Consider the following 19,495-nt stretch of genomic DNA (forward strand, 5'->3'; position numbering starts at 1 on the left):
ATGCTGCAGGAAGAGTTGGGGGGGGGGGCTTTGGCACAAGACCTCGAGTAGCAGCAGGGGAGGAGGCACCACAATTTGTGCTGGCTGGCTGAGGTTATTTTGCGAGAGTTGCCTTGGATTCCAGTGCTGAACTAATGTAGAAAACAAGCCCCTATTGGAGCTTGTTAGGGGCTTGTTAGATGGATTCCCTCCAACTAAATTCCTCTGTAAATATGTGAATAAATCATGTTTCGTAAAGCTTTGGCAGTATCCGCCCTGTCTTCAATCTTAAAATGAGGTTGAGGGCCAAGCAGATCCCATCAGCCAAGGACACTCAGAGTCCATGGGTTTAGGCGATAGGGAATTTGCTTGCCTTTATTTAGCCCCATCAGAAGGGCGGAGGGTTCTGGCCACCAAGGTGGGACTTGTGGGTATGAGTCTGGGGACTGTGACTGTTATGTACTGAAGTTCTCACCCTGGGCCAGCAGGGGGATACTGTAGATAGTTATTCAAATGAAGGATCAAAAGTGACATTCAGTGATTGGATAGTTTTAGAAAGTTGCTACAGTAACGTTGTACTGGAGCTCTATATAAGCAGGCTGACCGAGCCCTTCAGTTCAGTTCTGTTCTGCCCTCTGAATAAAGAAGAGCTGTTTGAAGAATCGCTGTGTCGTCTGATATGTTCACCCACAACTTAACAGCGACCATAATCCTACGAGAGCTCTAGGAAGACTGAATGTGTGAATTAACCAGAGTGGACTGGGAAGTGTGGAAGGGATGTTTGATTTACTTAAGGGGAAGATTTCTGTGGAAACTCCAGGCAAACTACTGCAGCAAAGGGAATCTTTGTAGGCCCAGGCAAAGACCTCCTCCCCTCTTGGTGACAAAACGAGACCAAGGACTCACACATCACGACGTCTACTGGGATTTCAAATGGCCACAACTTTTATTATCAATTTCAGATGTAGGAAACCTTGGCTTAGGCGTTGGGGGTCTATCCCTCTCAGCCATGTAGCCGGGGGAACTGGGGCACAGCGGGGTTCATCAGATCAGAGGGGGCACTGCAAAATGCATGTTTAGACAGCAACCCCCCCCCCACGCACCTTTGGGGCCGTTCACTGTGCCAGTCACTCCCTTCACAAACCTCCTTTAATGGGGAACCCTGAAAACGCTGTTGCAAGGGAGGAAGAGTCACCATTTCGCGCTCCCCTATAAGAAAGATAGACTAAAGGATTCCGCCTGTTATGTAGTGAATTGAATAGGATCCAAACTGCAGCAGTCTGATTGGTCCTAGAACAATAGGATCCAAAAGGCAGCAGTCTGATTAGTCTTAGAACAATGCAGCAGTATGATTGGTTGGCAGGAACCACCCAATCATGCACCAGATAGAAGTGAATCCACAACCTGATTGGCTTACAGTAGAATTCCAGAATTAGCCAATCATGTGCAGCCAATTGTGTAAATAATGTATATAAAGCAGATACTTTGAGGGGACTCTCATTCATTCCTCCTCACCACTATGAGCTGAATAAAGAGCATGAAATCACTTTGCGACTCTGAGTATATTTCACTGGCAAAGGAGGATGGGATCCCGCTGAGCTGACTGCCACACACAGCACCGCCACCTGCCGCACCGCTGCCTCGCACCGTGTATCCAGGCTTCAGCTCCAGGACACAAGGAACTCAGAATGGCAACCGACAGCAGCTTCTCGCTGTTCAACCCAGCATCTGGAGACTGGGAAGTGTACGGCTCCCGTTTCACCTTCCTCCTAGAAGCCAAAGGGGTCACCGATGCAGAAGACGCCAAGAGGAGGGCAATATTCTTCAGCGTCTGCGGAGAGGAGACGTTTGAAATCGCCCGGGCTCTCCTTGCACCTGAAGACGTCGCTACTGTTCCATACAAAACAATAATGAACAGCTGAAGTGGCACTTTTCGCCACAGCCCTCAGTGGTGGCTCGTCGAAATGCCTTCTACGCAAAGCGGCAAGCCCCTGGGGAAACCATAACTGGGTTTGTGACCTCTCTCCGCCAAGCTGCCCGGTTCTGCAACTTCTCAGAGCTGGAGAACATGCTTCGTGACCGCCTTGTCAGTGGCCTGAAGGATGAGAAGCTGCAACGACGCCTCTACGCTAAGAAGAACCTAACATTCCAGGTCGCTCTGGAGGAGGCCCTGGCAACGGAAGCTGCCGAGAGGTCGACGCAGGAGGCACGGCCGAGCCAGCCGTCCCAACCGAGGGTCCACCACAAAGACCTCACCGACGACTCAGGATCCGACAGGGAGGAGGTGCACTGAGTACAGCATCGCGCTCAAGCAGCCCACACACCACAGCTGCCTCGACGAGAAGGAGGGAACTGCGCAAGCTGTGGAGAAAGTCACGAGAGGAGGACCTGCCATTTCCGCAACGCAGAGTGCAGGCAGTGCAGAAAATTGGGACACATCGCCCGGGTGTGTTGGGCTCGGCCCACCCGACGCCAGGCATCAGGTGACCAATCCAAGAGCCCCAGGTCCTGGGCCCAACGCACCAAGGCAACTCGACGGAGCTCACGGACTTCCAGGTATACCAGTTGCGCCACCCCAACGTAGAGAAAATTTATGTAGAGGTACAGATAGAGGGGGCCCCATGCCGCATGGAGCTTGACACGGGTTCAACTCTATCCATAATCTCGGCAAGGACCTTAAGGAAACTGTGTCCCACTGGGGGTCCCAAACTCAGGCCGGCCCCATTCACCCTCCGGGACTTCCAGAAACGTAAGGTCCCCACAATGGGGGTGGGGACCTTCAGGGTGCAATACCAAGGGCAGACGCGGCAACTGGACTTGCTTGTGGTCAAGGGCCCCTACATTAGCTTACTGAGATTGGCATGGTTTGGACCACTGGGGCTAGCCATCACCGGGGTGAACCACATGAGCTTACAAGTGGACGTGGACACCATATGCAAGGAATTTCCGGGGGTTTTCGATGGGAAATTGGGACAGTATACGGGCCCCCCCATTGCTCTACAGCTTGACCCCGCAGTACGACCGGTCAGGCTCAAGGCCCGCCGGGTCCCGTTCGCCCTGAAACCCCGTATAGATGAGGAATTGGACCGACTAGTGGAGCAAGGAGTGCTGGAGCCGGTGCCTAATGCCCCCTGGGAAACCCCAATCGTCACACCCGTCAAGCCTAATGGTTTGGTCCGCATCTGCGCAGACTACAAATGTACCATAAACAAGGCCCTCACGGCCCATGCATACCCAGTGCCAGTGGTCAGCCATGTCCTTGCCACCCTGGCTGGGTCGAAAATTTTTGGCAAGCTGGACTTGGCCCAAGCATATCAACAGCTGCCAGTAGATGAGGCTACAGCAGAGGCACAGACGATTGTGACGCACAGAGGAGCGTTCAGGGTAAAGCGGCTGCAATTCGGGGTCAGCGTGGCACCAGGCATATTCCAGAATCTAATGGACTCTCTCCTTAAAGGGATTCCTGGTGTCACCCCCTTCTTCGATGATGTGTTGATTGCCGGGCCCACACCAGAGGAGTTTGAGGACCGCCTCCGCACCGTTCTGCACCGTTTCCAGACGGCGGGTCTCAAGGTGAAGCGGTAAAAATGTCTACTAGGAGTGCCTCAGGTGGACTTTCTGGGATTTATGGTGGACGCAGAAGGGGTCCACCCGACTGGGGACAAGGTACGGGCCATTTGTGATGCCCCAGCGCCCAAGAACAAGACTGAACTTCAGGCCTTCTTGGGACTATTGAACTTTTACCATTCCTTCCTTCCCCACAAGGCGGCGGTAGCGGATTCCCTACACAGACTCCTGGACAAGCGGGCCCCTTGGGTGTGGGGCCAGCGCCAGGAGGCCGCATTCCAGGCAGTCAAGGACTTGCTTGTCTCAAACTCGGTCTTGGCACACTTCGACGAGAGGCTGCTGGTGGTGCTAGCATGCGACGCCTCACACTATGGCATTGGCGCTGTCCTGGGACACCAACTCCCGGATGGAAGAGAGGTATCGGTGGCATACTTTTCCCAGACACTCAACGAAACCGAGCGGAACTACTCGCAAATCGACAAGGAGGGTCTGGCAATCGTGAAGGGAGTAAAAAAATTCCATGATTTCTTGTACGGGCGGCCCTTCACCATGGTGACTGACCACAAGCCGTTGCTTGGCTTGTTTGCCCCCGAAAAGCAGACCCCCCAAGTGCTGTCTCCTCGCGTCCTCAGGTGGTCAATTTTCCTTGCCAGCTACCAGTATGCCCTGATTCACCGCCCTACAGAGAGGGCCCGTGAGGCCGAAAGGACACTGGAACCAGAACTACGACTGAGCGAGCAGGTTGCACCAGACCAAACAGCCCCATCACAGCCAGCATCCTTGGAACACGAGCCAGAACCTGAACCCCGGACCAGGGAACACCCCAGGCCGCAACACACACGTAGGCCGCCGGCATACCTTGAGGACTATGAATGCGACCTCCCAGGCAGGACTGGAACTTAGAGGGGAGGGGTGTTATGTACTGAATTGAATAGGATCCAAACTGCAGCAGTCTGATTGGTCCTAGAACAATAGGATCCAAAAGGCAGCAGTCTGATTGGTCCTAGAACAATAGGATTCAGAATGCAGCAGTCTGATTGGTCTTAGAACAATGCAGCAGTATGATTGGTTGGCAGGAACCACCCAATCATGCACCAGATAGAACCTGATTGGCTAACAGTAGAATTCCAGAATTAGCCAATCATGTGCAGCCCATTGTGTAAATAATGTATATAAAGCAGATACTTTGAGGAGACTCTCATTCATTCCTCCTCACCACTATGAGCTGAATAAAGAGCATGAAATCACTTTGCGACTCTTGAGTATATTTCACCGCCTAAGGTCTAAAACCACTAAAGTTGTGACAATTGCTATGGGGAAGATAAAACCTGCCATGCGGGGGGAATTCCTTCCCGGTCCTTTAACAGCAACCATCATAGGACCGTAGCAACGCCTGCATACCTGAAAAGGAGAAAGGTTAACCTATAATAAAGGTGGTGATCAAAGAGAGGGACAGGTGGGTGGAGCTCCAGAGCCAACTGCGCACTCAGAGCAGGCTCCACCCCATATTCCAACCCCTGGAGTGGAGCAGAGTGGAGCCTGCTCACCTGCGGTCTGCTCACCTGACCCCGCCCCCAACAGCGCTGCGGATAGGTGTGTTTGATCAGGGGGTTTGCGGAACCCCCAACGCTCCACAGCACCGGGAAGGTGGGCCACATCCTGCAAATCTCAGTGAGGATCGGGGTTTGCTGCACACCAGGGGCCTCAAATAGCACCCAGCGAGCACTTATTCAGACTCTAGGGACTGTGGAGTGATTTACATAGAGCCTTATATAAGAATTGCTTATACAATCTTTCTGTGTGTCCAAAAGTTGTTTGAGATACATAACAGTCTGGCGCATCAACCAGAGATGACAGCTGGAGAAGGGGGAATATTATGGAATGATTCTTTTTCCACAACACTAGAAAAATTACATATATTCCAAGTTCTGCTGATGCATTTTTTTTGTTCCTGGCAACTCTGCACTCAGGGAAGTGGGGATGAGGGTGTTTCCTGTGGTTGTTATTTCTGTACATTGTCTGAAAAAAATCAATAAAGCGTGTATTTGGTTCCAAAGGAGGTGGAGCAGTGTGTAGTTTGTCCTTAATCCGTAGCCTCTTCTATCCTTTTTAAACAGCAAGTGTTCACACATTTCCTTCATTCTCCACCAAGAGAAGCAGCTGCCACCTACTACAAAACTTTCTGTCTGAATACCACGAATACCGGTAAGTCTTGGAGATTTACTGGGCAGGAGAGGAGAGAAACTACTTTAGAATTTGGGGCATAAGGGACGGAGTGGTTTTGTGGACCTGTAGTCTAAAGTGTGTTCTCCCTCATGGAGAGCACAGGTTGCGGGCAGGGCTGACAAGACACCTCACTGTTACTAGGCAAATGGTTTGGCCATCCTGTAAGCAGGGGCGGGCTGTTACTGGGGAAATTTAGATGTTGCCATTTAGTGATTGACAGCCCTATTTGTTAAATACAAGGCACGCAGCAACGGACGTCCTCTTTCGCTGCATGCTTCGGATCACCCACCCTCCCTTCCCTAATGTTAGGCTGTTTGCTTGACATTGCTATTGCCTGTCATGGGGTCGTCTGCTTTGGGGTAGGGGCCCGATAGGAATTTTGCCATTTGGCTGATTAGTGTGTGCCACTTGGTTTTCGCCTCCCACGTAGCAAATCGTCACAACTTGTAAGGTTTGCGGTTAGGCATTGGTCTGGAATTGGTTGCTGGAGGGGTATGGATTCGGCTGTGCCTGCCCCTCCAAAATGCTGCTGCTGCTGCTGAAGGGTTTTACCGTTAAAGGAACCCAGGGGCTCCCCCATGCTTTTGTCCGAAACCCCCTGGCAAGGGGCTAGGGCCACGCAAGCCCCTGGGAGCATGCTGGGGAGAGGTGAGGCATGGTTCCCAGTCCCGTCTCTCTCCCCAGGTGACTTACCTTTCCTGACTTCGCGGGGGGTGCGAATGTCAGAGCTGTCCCCGTGTGGGGGCAGTTAGTGCTACCAATGCCTAAGCAACCACTCACATTGCTGTATTTGAATAAAGTTGTGGCCAAAATTATGCCAAAAACCTTAAACAAAAATTAAGTGTCAGTTGTGTTTTTCTTTGGGGGGGGTGTCTTGGGGACCGCGACGCGCAACTACCTCTTTATAATTATAAAGGATATAATCATAAGCTCTAAGGTTTTTATTTCAGCAATAACAGTACAAGTTAAATGAAGTTCCTTTTAATAATCCAACAACCAGTCTACTAAAACAGACCATGAATTCTAGCAAAAAACCGTGAATCAAAAAATGGCATTAATGCATATTCAAGCAGAATCTCTCTCTGCACAGCTGAAGCAAAATCCCAGGGGGTTCCAGGGGATGCTTTTTTGTGGAGCTGTAGTCTAACTACTTATTTATAATTATTGAGAGCCAATGAAATTCCCTGTGTGATATTGAAGTGACATAGGGCCTTCCCCAGTGGCGGAGGAAGGGGGCGGGGCCCCCTCCATGGGTGCCATCTCTGAGGAGGTGTGACAAGAAGGCACACCTCAGGGGGCTCGCCCTGTCACCCCCAGGCACACACCGCCATTGTGCTGCCGCAGATGCATGTGGAGGATCCTCTGCTCGCGGCTGCACTCTCCTCCGCCATCCGTACAGCACTCGAGCGGTGCCATCGGCAAACTGGCCAGTGGCGCATGCGTGGCGCCGCTCAAGCGCCATACAGTGTACCCTAACCCTCTACCACCGCTGCAGCCGCAAGCGAATGTTCCCTCTGATGATTCTGCAGCTACGAGCAGAGGATCCCACCGCCATAATAATAATAATAATTTCTTATTTGTACCCCGCCCATCTGGCTGGGTTTCCCCAGCCACTCTGGGCGGCTTCCAACAAAGATGAAAGATACACTAAAATGTCACATATTAAAAACTTCCCTGAACAGGGCTGCCTTCAAATGTCTTCTGAATGTCAGGTAGATGGTTATCGCTTTGACATCTGATGGGAGGGCGTTCCACAGGGCGGGCACCACTACCGAGAAGGCCCTCTGCCTGGTTCCCTGTAACTTGGCCTCTCGCAGTGAGGGAACCGCCAGAAGGCCCTCGGAGCTGGACCTCAGTGTCCGGGCAGAACGATGGGGGAGGAGACGCTTCTTCAGATATACTGGACCGAGGCCGTTTAGGGCTTTAAAGGTCAGCACCAACACTTTGAATTGTGCTTGGAAACGTACTGGGAGCCAATGTAGGTCTTTCAAGACCGGTGTTATATGGACTCGGCGGCCGCTCCCAGTCACCAGTCTAGCTGCCGCATTCTGGATTAGTTGTAGTTTCCGGGTCACCTTCAAAGGTAGCCCCACGTAGAGCGCATTGCAGTAGTCCAAGCGGGAGATAACCAGAGCATGTACCACTCTGGCGAGACAGTCTGCAGGCAGATAGGGTCTCAGCCTACGTACCAGATGGAGCTGGTAAACAGCTGCCCTGGATACAGATTTGACCTGTGCCTCCATGGACAGCTGTGAGAACAAAATGACTCCCAGGCTGCGCACCTGATCCTTCAGGGGCACAGTTAAACCAATCAGGACCAGGGAATCCTCCACACCTGCCCGCCTCCTGTCCCCCCAAAACAGTACTTCTGTCTTGTCAGGATTCAACCTCAATCTGTTAGCCGCCATCCATGATATGCCATCTCATCACGCCATCATGCATGATACGCATGCGTGGTATGTAGCAGTGCACACATGGTACGTTGTGGCACACGTGCATGCCCCAGTAGGCTGTTTGCCCCGCCCCCTGCCCTGGGTGTCTGTTCTCCTTCCTTTGCCACTGGTTTCCCTAAGGCTTTAGGGATTGGTATCTCTGGTCCCTCCAGCAACCAGAACTCAGTCTCCTCTAAATGTCATGAAACACCTTGCAGGATGAGACCATGCAGGATGTGATACAGAGGCAGACTCCCCATTCCTACCAGATTCGGAACTGATATGCAACATCTTGGGTTTGGAAGGGGCCCATGGGTATCTTTGAGAACGCAGATGGGACTGGAAGGGACCTCTGGGTAGAGGAAGGATTCAGCAACAGAGATGCCAGAGCTCCCTGGAACATTTCTTTTGTAAATAGCTTATCAAGTTTGTCTTATATTAGGAACATCCATCCCAACCTCCAGATCTCTTTCAGAATGCAGTCCTATACAAACTGAGTGTTTCTGAATAGCAATGAGTAGGGCTGCATGAGTCACCAGGAGACAATGGCTATCTCAATGCTTTGTGATTATTTATTTCATAAGGGAGTATTTCATTGTGTGGAAATGTATGTTCTTTTGCCTATCACTGACTCTGCTGTCAGGCTATTTTAATAGGACCTCTTGAGCTCTAGAGTTATGGCACCAGAAGAGGGAGAGAGGAATAGCCACTTCTTTAGTGTCACGCATAATCTTATAAACTTCTATTATGCCCCTATTTTTATATTCCTGAATCAAAAACACCGAAAAGGTGGAGTTTAGTGGCTGATCAGACTCCCAGCCCTTCTTGTGCAGAGTGAGGAAGAGACCCAAGAACACAGGATCTGTACCTCACTCTAAGGTTCTTATTTAAGCAATAACAGTACAAGTTAAATGAAGTTCCTTTTAATAATACAACAACCATTCTACTAAAACAAACCACGTATTCCAGCAGCTGAGTTTGAATTGAAAATGACATTCATGCATATTCACGAACACTTTCCTCTGCTGAGCTGTAGCAAGATCCCAAGGTGTTCCAGGGACTCACCCAGTGCTCCTTTGGAGAATTGAAGACATGGTAGAGACTGTCGTAGCTTTAAGAAATAGGATTTATACACATATTTAAACCTTCAGTCTGCATGGAGGGGGTGCAGATCTTACAGCATGGCGATGATGGGAAGTTTTGCTTCTGCACATGACTCTGGCAAACCGTTCTAAGCTGAAGCGTTCCTTCCCCACCCTAGAATGTTCAGTTCACATTGAGTTCATGAAACACCATACCCTGACCTGTTCTTAATGCATGGTTGACCACATCTACTTTTCTTATATCAATCACTAGTACTGTAACAGTTTAATATGGAGGTTTTCACGCCTGTCCAATTCTGTGTTCCCTTTCCCAACCATTAATCTATTGGTGATTAATGCTTATATGCAACCCTTGCATTGTATTTGTGTTAACCAATCAGCAACAAGCACATATGTGGCAATGCTGTAATATTCAATATCCGCTCGTCTGTCGTTATTTCAACCCAACATGGCAATCCCAAGCAGGGATGCTCAGCTAGTCTTAACAATCTGCACCTCCTGGACACGTTGGTGTTAGAAGGAACAAATCAGACGCCACAAGAAAATACGAGGAGGAATAAAGAATAGGGGAATCTCTTCTCTTCCCCCACAGCCCCCATAGATGTGTCCTTCCATCCTCTCCTAGCTCTGAAGCTCAACAGTTTGGCACTATAATACTATTGCTGTAGTTGCTGTACTGAGGTTGAAGGTAGGCAAGTAAGTTTATCTGCCCCTTCCGGTGCTGTATGGGTGAAAGGGTGGTGTCAGTTTATGCACACAATGAGAGAAGCAGCTTCAGATCTGAATTTTGCTCCTCTTTCCAAGATATTCTGAGCTGTTAGGCAGTCTCTTCCCATCACAGCTGAGATAGGAAATTAATTAGAACAGCAGTTACCAGCATGGCACTCATGAGTGCCTGGGTGCCCTCGTATGGTGCCCACAAAAGGTCTTGGAAAATATCCCCTCAAAATCAACTGGCTCAGCCTCTCCATTTATTTTTATTTATTTTATTTTTTCCCAAAAAACTTTATTGAGCACAACTTTTTCTAGAAAAAGACAACATTCAAAAAAGAAATAAACCACAAAATAGATACACACTTATAGATACAAAGTATCGAAATATCTGACATACAAAATATAAAGTATATTGTGTGAAACACACAAAATATAAAAAAGTATAATCTACATAATGGTAAAACCTCCAACCCACTCAGCTTAGGGTTACATAATCATGTATAGTTTCTGCAGTTGTTATAAAATTATTCATAATGCCGTAAGTATTAACCATTATCTACTGTAATAATGTTAATTCCCAAGTTACTCTTAATATAGTTTAGAAATTTATTCCAATCATTTTTTAATTTAGCCATTTTATGGTGCCTAATTCTTTGTGTTAAATTTGCTAATTCTATATACTGGGACAGTTTCACTTGCCAATCTCCAACCGAGGGTATTTCGGGGGATTTCCACTTCTGTGTAATTAAAATCCTCGCCGCTGTGGTGGCATATTGAAAGAAGGTTTGGTCTACGTGATTTATTTCATCCTCTATCATACCCAACAAGAACACCTCAGGGGCTTTGGGGAAATTATATTTCAAAATCTTTTTCAACTCCTCATAAATTTGTCCCCAGAATCCTTTAATCACATCACAAGACCACCAGATGTGGAAAAAGGTTCCCACCTTATCCTTACATCTCCAACAATGATTATCAACATTCCTATACATCTTGCCTAACTTAGCCGGGGTCAAATACCAACGATGTATCATTTTTTCTAAGTTTTCTCGGAGGGTTACACAAGCCGTGAACCTCACGCCCTTTTTCCACAATGTTTGCCATTTAGTATAATCCACCTTATGCCCAAGATCCTTATCCCATTTTACCATCGCATCCTTCACCACATCCCCCTTGGTGTCCCACTCCAGTAGCTGTTTGTACATTTTAGAGAGGAGTTTGTTATTGCTTTCCAGAATTTCCACTTGGTACTTTGATTTTTTATCGCTCATCCCTGATTTTTTATGATCTCTCCACAGCGCATTGATTTGGTGAAAGTGTAACCACTCCTTAATTTTATCCTTCAGCTCCTCGTAGGGCCTAATTTTCCACTCATCTTCCATTTTAACTAATAAGTCTTCATATGTCCACCTTTCACCTGTCATATTCAATTTTTTAATTTTAACAATATCAATCGGGGAGAGCCACCAAGGTGTACCCTTTTCAATCATCTGCTTATATCTATTCCAAACTTCAAGTAATGTACCTCTGATAATGTGATTAGAAAAACCCCGGTGCACCTTCCCTTTCTCCTGCCACAAATAGGCGTGCCAACCGAATCTTATATCGAAGCCCTCTAAATCCAACATGTCTGTGTTCTTTAAGATGGCCCATTCTTTTATCCAACAGAGGCAGGCGGCCTCATAATAAAGCTTTATATTCGGAACGGCAAAGCCTCCCCTATCTCTCGAGTCTGTAAGGTATTTGAACTTCACTCTGGCTCTTTTTCCCTGCCATATAAACTTAGCCAAGATTTTTTGCCAGTTCCTGAAACAAGTGGTGCCTTTAATTATTGGGATATTCTGAAATAAAAACAGTAACTTCGGGAGGACACACATCTTTATCACAGCCATCCTTCCTGTCCAAGATAGTTTTAATCTATGCCAGGTATCTAAATCCTTCTTAATTCCCTGCCATGTCTTATTGTAATTATCTTCCATTAGGTTTATATTTTTCGGTGATAGCCAAATTCCCAAATATTTTATCTTATTCACAACCTGTATTCCAGTCCTTTGCTCTAAGGTAATTTTTGCCTGTGGATCCAAATTTTTTACTAAGATTTTAGTTTTTTTCTTATTAAGTTTAAATCCTGATAACTTACCAAAATCCTCTAACAAATTTATTGCACAGCTAGCGCTCTCCAAGGGGTTCTCCAACGACAGGACCAGGTCATCGGCGTACGCCTTTAATTTAAATTCCTTTTGTCCTATTTTTATCCCACTTACGTTTGCCGTTTCCCTCAGTTTATTTGTTATAACCTCCAAAACCATAATGAATAGCAGGGGTGACAAGGGACAGCCCTGTCTTGTCCCCTTCATGATCGGGAAGGATTTAGATAAGTTATTGTTAATAATCAACCTGGCCCGTTGTTCAGAGTATATAGTCTTAATGCCATCCAAGTAGGATCCTTCTATTCCTGCTGTTTTCATACATTGTAATAAAAACTCCCACGAAACATTATCGAAGGCCTTCTCGGCGTCTATAAACATCAGGGCTGCCGGGATGTCTGTCCTCATATCTAAATATTCAATGATATTCAAAATGTGACGGACATTATCTTTCTGCTGCCTGTTTGGTAAAAATCCGGCTTGATCTTTATGAATATATTTCTTTAAATGTTTCTTTAATCTATTAGCCATGATGTCCGCAAAGATCTTATAATCGCTATTGAGTAGCGAGATTGGCCTAAAGTTTCTTATGTCTGTTTTATCTTTTTCCGTTTTTGGTATTAAAGTAATAAATGCCTCCCTCCAGGAGTCGGGAGCCCTTCCTCCTTGAAGGATGTTATTAATAACATCTGTAAGCACCGGGGCTAGATACTCCCCTAGCGTTTTATAATACTTTGATGACAAACCATCCGGCCCAGGCGCCTTGCCAGGTTTCATCCTGTTAATGGCCTCCTTCACCTCCTCTATGGTGATTTCTTTATTGAGTTGCAGATTATCGTCTTCTGTTAGGTATTTCCCCCCACTTCTGTCCAAATAGTTTCTTATTTCTATATTATTTTCCTCTCCTTTTTCGTACAATTTTTCAAAAAATTGGATGAACCTTCTTTCTATCTCAGCTGCGTCTTCAGTCGTATTATCCTCCGTTGTAAGTTTATTAATCACATTTTGTTTATTCCTTTTTCTTAACTGCCACGCTAATAACTTCCCCATTTTATTTGCTGACTCAAAATATTTCTGCCTCATAATTTTAATTTTCCATTCTACCTCCTGGTTTAATAGGGCCGAATATTGAGACTGTAATACTTTGGACACTTGAATACTCTCTTCATCTGCTGGATTTATAGTTAGTTTCCTCTCACATTCTCTTAATTGGGTGATAATATGTTCTTTCTTTTGTTCCCTAATTTTCCTTCTATAGCTATTTTGTTGTATTAGGAAACCCCTAAGGACCGCCTTCCCCGCATCCCAGGTTATATCTATAGGGGTATCTCCATTTAAATTTAAATCAAAATAATCTTTCAGAGTACTTCTAGCCCTATCTATTACCTCATCAATTTCTAATAAATAATCATTCATCCTCCACCTGTACTGTCCTTTTGCTACATTTTTTATTTCCAAGGCTAAGGGGCAATGGTCTGAAAGTGTCCTAGGTTGAATTTCGCATTTTATTACACTCAACAGAATTGTACTTGATACCCAAATCTGATCGATTCTGCCCCAGCTCTGGTGGGGCTCTGAGTAATAGGTGAACTGCTTTTCATACGGGTTTTTATACCTCCATATATCAATTAATGCTAAGTTCTCAACCATGTCGTTAAAGGATTTCGGGAGTTTCCCTCGGTCCGGCCTCCCCTTCTTTTCGCTTCTATCAATCTCTGGTGCCGGAACTCCATTCATATCACCCAGGAGAATCAATTTGTGATCTTCCAATTCCAGTAGGATACGTTCTAATTTCTCAAAAAACTCCATTCTGTTTGTATTCGGTGCATAGACTGTTACGACATTGATTTTTTCTTCCCGATAGTTTAGTTGTATTCCCAATATTCTCCCTTCATCATCTTTACAGATCAATACAGGGGCCCACTTTTCTTTAACATATATCACCACCCCCTTTTTCTTATTTGTCTCCGAGTTGACAAACTCTACTCCCAGTCTTTTATTCACAAGAATATGCTTATGTTTCTTAGCAATATGGGTCTCCTGAAAACAAATCACATCATATTTCTTATTTTTCAAAGCTTTCTCAATTTTATTCCTCTTAACCCTTTCGTTCAAGCCATTCACGTTCCAAGACAAAAGTTTAAATGTATCGGCTATTATTTAAAAATAAAAACTCTCTAATCAGGCTATTAAATTATAAGCTTGCGCCTTTGCTTCCCGAGGACTCCTCCTCTTCTGCCGCCTCTCTCCCCACTGCGGCCTCCTCTTCTTCATCTCCTGATTCCACCGCCTTCTCCTCTTTCCTCAACCCTCTCTCCTGCCCTCTCTCTCTCTCTTCCTCCTCTCCCGTCTCTCTAGTTCTCCCTCTAGTCTCTACCTTCCCAAGATCCTTTTCATACCTTCTCATAAACTTCTCCACCTCCTGCAAGTCCGACAATCTAATTTTTTTGTCTTTATAGAAAAAGGTAATCCCCTCTGGAAATTCCCATCTAAATTGGATGCCATTCCTCTTCAGAACTGCCACCAAATGTTTATACCCTTCTCTTTTGCGCAGTAACCTGACTGGTATTTCTTTGTAAATAACAATAGGCCTGCCGTCAATTCTTAATTTATTGTGGTAGCTCGTCCTTAAAATCAAATTTCTCATCTCCAAAGAGTTAAGAATCACTAAACAATCCCCCAAAAATCTATTTACTTTTAGATGTGGGGGTTTTGTCAATCTAAATATATTCTCCACTGTCATGGCCACCTCTTCCTCTTTTATGCTCAGCCACCTGGAAAGTTCATTAATCATTTTCCCTTTAATATCTTCATTTTTTTCCTCAGCTACCCCCCTAAATTTGAGGTGAAGCTGTTTTTGTCGCATTTCTGCCATGGCCAGATTATCCCAGATCTTATCTTGTGATATATTTATTTCTCTTAACTCCTCTTTCATTCTAACTGATTCCTTTTTCTGTTCTCTCATCGCTTTCTGCAGTTTTTTATTAGATTCCTCAATTATTTTGGACTTAGCAGATAACTCTTGGATCTTAGTTGTAAGTTCTCCAACTGCACCCTCAATCCTCTTATCAATCATCTCCTGTACTTCTCCCAATTTGTTTTCCATATATAACTCATTTTGCTTAAATTCCTCCTTTATTCTTGCCCATAAATTATCTAGGTCTTTAATTTCTTCCTGGCGAGATGATTTCCTATCCCCAGGGGTACCACCCCCTCTTTTCACTTCTTTCCCATCCTTCCACATCCTTATTAACTCTCTTCTTCCGCAAACCCACAAATATCACAAATTTCCCCCCCCTTCCCTAGACCCCAAATCTTAAAAAAAAAGAAACACAAAGGAGTATATCGGGAGATAGTAGCCCCCAGATAAGCCCCAAAAGAAAACCCGGAGGAGGGGCACCAATAAACTTTATCCTGGGCCCCGCTTGCAGTGCGGTGGTGGGACTGGCTAATATCCTCTATAGATCGAATCAATTTATTCCGGGTCCGATGACCCAATAAACTCTTCGGTGGCCTCGTTGATTGACTCCGTTCAATAGATCAAAAACTGGCCCAGAAGTTCACCCTCAGAAGGTCATAAAGGCGTGTCACCCCCACTATGTCCCTTCGTCCTAAATCTGGCCTTAGGGTCCTTTAAGTCCTTAAAATCCTTATGGTCTTTCAGGTACTTGTAGCATGGGGTCTCCGCGCCAATCTCCTCCTCTTTTTGCTGTTCACCCACTCCAGTTAGTCCACTCCAGTGATCCCAGGCAGGTATGTAGAGGGGGAGCTGCATACACCTCAAAACGTCCCAGGAAGGATGAGTAAAAGTCCCGATAAATGGGTTAGGTAACGCAAGCACGCAAGCGTGGGCATCTAAAATCCTGCAGGCAGAGTCCGCCTTAACCTTATTAAAGTCCGCTAAAGCCTGATTAAACGGTAATGGCAGTAGTAACAGTGATAGAAAAAATCCCTACTAATAACCTTCTTGTTAATTATGGCTAAAATAAAGTCCTTAAAGTCTCCCCCAGTTCAAATTCAGTCCTACTCACTCAGACAGATTAGTTACGATGAACTTCCTCACTCTTACGGCTTCGCGTCTGCGCCATCTTAACTCCTCCACTGAGTGGACTCCGTCATATAATCCTTAAACAACCAGGTAGCCCACAGCTTTAAATCAAAATTCTCGTTAAAGTGGCACTGTTTCCGGCGTCAAACAAAGCCACTAAACGCTGGGGTTTCCATTCACTCTTTAAGGGAGTTCGTCGCGTCCCCAGCAGAAGCTCGAGGCATCGCGCTGTAGAGTCGGTGTCTCCTCGTTTGCGCTCGCGGTTCCTTCGCCCTCACGTCCTTACGGTCCGGAGGAAACGAAGCAGCCGCTCCCACGCTGCCGAGACCTTATCCTCCAAGGGTCCCCCCCTTGGGGTTTTCGGGGGGCGCTGAGCCTTCGCGCGTTTCCCCAGACCTCTACAACGCTCAGAAAGCCGAGACCGGGCTCTCTGCGCTTCCTCGCTGTCCGCGGCCGGAACTGAGCCTTCAAACAGCCATTCCCTAAAATCACAAGGTAAACTGCTTTTAAAAGTGATCAGCCTCTCCATTTAATGGGGCTTCAGTATTGAAGGCCCACTCTTTAATAGGTTCTGAACAAGGGAGAGGTGCAAAGAGCTTCTTTTTGTGAGCAAGCACAGCAGTGATGGATATAGGTGTTTTAGCCACACTGAGCCTTCAAACAAGATTTTCTGCAAAATCTAGATCTTTCATTTCCCAAACAGCCATTCCCTAAAATCACAAGGCAAACTGCTTTTAAAACCTATCAGCCTGTCAAATACAATTTATATTCCTTGGAAGGGGTGTGTGGGTCTCCTATCAAATGGAAAGATAAATACGGTAGATAGAGAAATATGCTTGACAAGCAGAAGATGTTTGGTTCGTCTTTCAAAGCACCTCACAATTAATTAGTAATCATTAACCTTTGGCATTATATTTGGCACTGGCAGGTATATTGTGTTAAAGCACTGAGACTGTTTTCCAAGAGGTCAGCAAATTCTGTTAAATCTTTCATTATTAAAAATAATATAATAATAAAGTAATTACAAAGAGTAAATGAATGATCAATTTGTGAAATCTTACTGAATACATTGCTTTCTTTTCCTAGAATCAAGCACCATGCCAGAGATAGTCCCTAAGAACAAAGCCCCAGGGGTTGATTTCTGTGGAGTAGATGAATATTACTACATTGTCCGCTCAGACCTGGGCTGCTACATGAGGTCCACCAATTTCAATGAGGGCAAAGACCTTGAAGTGTTTAGCCTGCACAGTTCCTGCACGGGAGGAGATCACTACTTAGCCCATGAGGATGACCTATTCTACATCATCAAAGGAGACAACTATCGCCGTGTCAGCAACACGAATAAAGACTTGGATGCTATAGTATACAGCCTCCATCCCAACTGCCGTGGAGGAGACCATTACCTCTCATCCTTTGGATCCTTCTATATCATTTTCCAGAAAAGAGGTGTTTACCGTCGGGTCAGTAATATGCATGAAGATACAGATGCAGTTGAATACACACTTCACCCAGCTTGCAAGGATGGTTTCTATTACTGGGGCATCAAGGATTACTATTACTTTGTAAAACCCCATGATGAATGGGGGGTCCAGTACTATAGATGAACCGACTTCCACAAAAGTTTGGATGCTGTTACATACTCCTTCCATAGGGATGTTGTGAACATACTCCCTGGAGGAATGGGTGTTAGCCGAGGCCCAGCTTATGGTAAGTGGGAAGCTATCAAGACCATCTCCAATGACTCCAACACTCCCATTGTATGGAATAAGAAGATCACTAAGAAAGTGGGATACAACAAGCAGAAGATGAGCAGTGTGGAGCACAACTGGAAGATTTCCATGACTGGCTCATATCAGTCAGGTGGGCTCACCGAGGCAATTGCCAAGTACCAGTTCTCTCTCACTGCTGAGTATGGTGGGAAGAGTGTCAACACAGAGCAGGAAGACTGGAATGAAGCCACTGAGATCGGGTTTGGGCAAGGAAATGGTTTTGTTCTGCCGTGATATGAAATTTACGAGTGATTCTACTCCACCTACAGATATTCCTTTGCCACCTTCCAATAAGTGAAAAGAAAAGTGTTAGGCCAAAAGGCATCTTCAAAGGCTTCCTCTCTATTATAACATTTAATTGATTACTATGGGCTAATATTTAGACAATCTAGAGCTCTCATAAGGGGGAGTTAGCTGAGTAGGGTATAAACATGCATAAGCTAAAGACGAAGTGAGGTTAATGATTACAGCACTAGACATATTATATACTCTCATAGGGACATACACATCCTGCTAGGCTACAGTTAGAAAAGCATATCCTAGATTGTGCATGATGCAGGTGACCCAAGCTGAATGCCTTTCAGAGAAGCTACTATTTCCTGGTGCCTATGAATCCCTTTGCCAAATTTGTGTCTTCATCTTAATTTGTACCTGCTGAACTCTGGAATCTCTCCCAGTGTTATACAAATCAAATAAAATGAATAATTAATGGTTTAAAAATGTGTTCTGTGCGCTTTTCACACTTGTTTTTTTTTAAAATATTTATTGAAATTTTTAGGTTACAATATAACAAACAAACAAAGTTATAACATAACATAAGATATTTTCTTATCTTCTTAGGACCTCCTCACGTCTCCCGCCCCTACCTTCCACTTTAAAAATTAATCCAACAAATTATCACCTTACTTCCATCCTTACTGTCCAGTTTTCAATGTTATATCTCAAATTTTAGAAACCTTGGTTATACTCCATAACAAATTAAGTTTAGCCAAATAGTTATCCAAAAAAAATAAAATTGTTTTTCCTTACATTTTGACTTATCTTCCTGCTTCACTTCATCTATTTTAATGGTGCCAAATTGTTTATAATCAAGCATCCTGCTTAGCATTCATACAACTTACAATATTTTTGCAAATAAATCTTAAATTTTTCCCAATCCTCTTCTACCGTCTCCTCCCCCAGGTCTCGGATTCTGCCGGTCATCTCAGCCAGTTGCATATAGTCCATCAGTTGCATCTGCCATTCTTCCAGTGTGGGTAAATCTTGAGTTTTCCAATGCTTCGCGAGAAGTATCCTTGCTGCTGTTGTTGCATACATGAAAAATGTTCGGTCTTTCTTTACCACCCCTTGGCCGACAATACCCAAAAGGAAGGCCTCTGGTTTCTTAGAGAAGGTATACTTAAATACCTTTTTCAGTTCATTATATATCATTTCCCAGAAAGCCCTCACTTTAGGGCAGGTCCACCAGAGGTGAAAGAATGTTCCTTCATTTTCTTTACATTTCCAACAC

General features: G+C 45.5%; 1 long non-coding RNA gene across 1 annotated transcript; it reads left to right on the forward strand.

The window, feature by feature from the left end:
- Positions 1-5,611: 5,611 nt before the first annotated feature.
- Positions 5,612-18,705, forward strand: LOC309354534. Its single transcript, XR_014162344.1, has 2 exons — positions 5,612-5,751; positions 17,303-18,705. It is a non-coding gene; the product is annotated as an uncharacterized lncRNA (long non-coding RNA).
- The last annotated feature ends 790 nt before the right edge of the window (positions 18,706-19,495 follow it).

The sequence above is a fragment of the Podarcis melisellensis genome (assembly GCF_964234715.1).
Source record: "Podarcis melisellensis genome assembly, chromosome: 13".
Lineage (NCBI taxonomy): Eukaryota > Metazoa > Chordata > Lepidosauria > Squamata > Lacertidae > Podarcis > Podarcis melisellensis.